The following is a 2253-nucleotide window of genomic DNA, read 5'->3' on the forward strand; positions in this document are numbered from 1 at the left end:
ATGGAAATAACAGGAAATTAAACAATGCATTGCATTAAGCAAATCTGTTGCACAAGACCTCTTTAAAGTTGTTGAAGAGCAAAGATGTCAGTTTGAGGACTAAGGTGTGCCTGATGCAAGCCATGGTATTTTCAATAGGCTCTTATGAATGTGAAAGTTGGACAATGAATAAGGAAGACTGTAGAAGAATTGATGCATTTGAGTTATGGTTTTGGTAAAGAATATTAAAGGTAATTTAAAAAGTTTTTTTTTTTTTTTTTACTAAACTGTTTTATTGCGTGACACTTGCACAAGAAAAAAATTATTGAAAATTGTAAGGCATCATACAATCACTGATAAGCTAATTATTAACTGTACTCTTAAGATAGGTAGACATATAATCTAAATTTTAAAAACTAGTTCCCAAAAAGTACACAAAAAATGTAACATGATGAACTTTTAAATAAGGTTTACAGTTGTAATTTTATGCTGTCAAAAAGTGCTTCAAATGTACTGCTGCAAAGTTGCTCTTTATAAATGGAGCTGGGGATGTCGGATTATAAACTGTAACAACATTATTTTCATGGAATTAGAAAGATAACATTGCGCTATTCAAACTTATTCAAATCGGTTTTTAATTTTCACCCAAATTAAGTTGATAAGATATTAATAATCTAAAAATATCTGCTTTATAACCAACAAAAGTCTACTGAATTCAAATTATATATGCTGGTTGATCAAATCTCTGGGTAGGCCTGAATGATGAGACCTGGAACCCAACTGGGTTGGTGTTAATCGATGTACTGTGACATCCAGTGGAAGCCTTCTCCATAGCCTTGTCTTTTGAGTACATTGTACATGAAGACTTCTAAGCGTCCGGCATTTAATTCTTTCAGAGGTACATTGCCCTTTCCTGTTGTCTAACCATATAAACCAAACACTTCTCGTAACCTCTCTTCACTGATAGCTTCAGGTCTGTTGATCTTATCCCCCAAAACTAGGATAGGCACATTAGCAATAGTTTTCATCTGTCATTAGTGAATCAATTTCATCTTTTAATTCTAACAGCCTTTTATGGTTTGCAAAATCTACTAGAAATACAATGCCATTGATAGCAGGAAGGTTGTTTTTCCACACTCTCCATGCTTGGACATGTCTACCCAGATCAAAAGTTGTAAAAGCCATCCCAGCAATGGTCAGTTCTTCTGAAGTAGGATGTACTGTTGGGACATGATGTCCAAGTCAGTCATCTTTTAGCATGTGTAGCAAGTGTTTTTCCTGCATTACCCAATCCAAGAAATACCAATTTACCAGTTTTCTTATATAGTCCTAAAAACTGTAGCACACTGCTGAAGCCACTGTAAATCCAGTCAAATATGAAGGACATATCCAGATCTTACAGGATCTGCAACTATAGAGAGTACAATTTCTGACTCGGCGACTGTCAGAAGAACAAACAACTTCATGTTGGGAGAAGTACATCCAGAATACTCCTTCGAAATCAAGATGGCCAGAGTTGGTCTATCATACTTTCACCATATTATCAGAAAGAACCTGTCCTTTGAGAAGAACAGCATGCTTGGTAAAGTAGAGGGACAGGGAAAAGGAGGGAGACCCCCAACAAGGTGGATTGGCACAGTGGTAGCAACAATGGGCTCAAATGTAGCAGCAATTGTGAGGAATGTGCAGGACTGGGCAATGAACTGTTCTGTTGTACACAGAGCCACTTCAGTAAAACTTTACTCTCATGGGATATCAAAGATACTGTCTGATGATTTCTACATTCCATTGGGTCATCTTTCTTTGGAATGGGCACAAATACGAATCTCTTCCAATCAGTTGGCTAGATAGTTATCTTCCAAATTTCTTGGCATAGATAAGTTTGTGCCTCCAGTGCCACCTCAATTCCAGAGGTTCAAGCCGGATTCAGAAGAGGACGTGGAACAAAGGATATCGTTGTTGATGTCCAATGGATCTTGGCTGAAAGCAGAGAATACCGGAAAAATGTTTACCTATGCTTTATTGACTACTCAAAGGCTTTCAATTGTGTAGATCATGAAAAGCTATGACCAACATTGCAAAGTATGAGTATTCTGGAACATGTAATGGCTCATGAGGAATCTGTTCATGGACCAAGAAGCAGCTGTTTGAACAGAACATGAGAACACTGAATGGCTTAAAATTAAGAAAGATGTGCGACAGGGTTGTATTCTTTCACCATACTTATTCAACCTGTATGCTGAGCAAATAATCTGAGAAGCTGTGTTCTATGAA

The 2253-nt window shown here is 37.1% G+C and overlaps 1 pseudogene; it reads right to left on the minus strand.

The window, feature by feature from the left end:
• Positions 1-770: 770 nt before the first annotated feature.
• On the minus strand, positions 771-1366 carry LOC102842228 (annotated as a pseudogene).
• Between the last annotated feature and the right edge of the window lie 887 nt (positions 1367-2253).

This window comes from Chrysochloris asiatica, unplaced genomic scaffold (assembly GCF_000296735.1).
Source record: "Chrysochloris asiatica unplaced genomic scaffold, ChrAsi1.0 scaffold00066, whole genome shotgun sequence".
Classification (NCBI taxonomy): Eukaryota; Metazoa; Chordata; class Mammalia; order Afrosoricida; family Chrysochloridae; genus Chrysochloris; species Chrysochloris asiatica.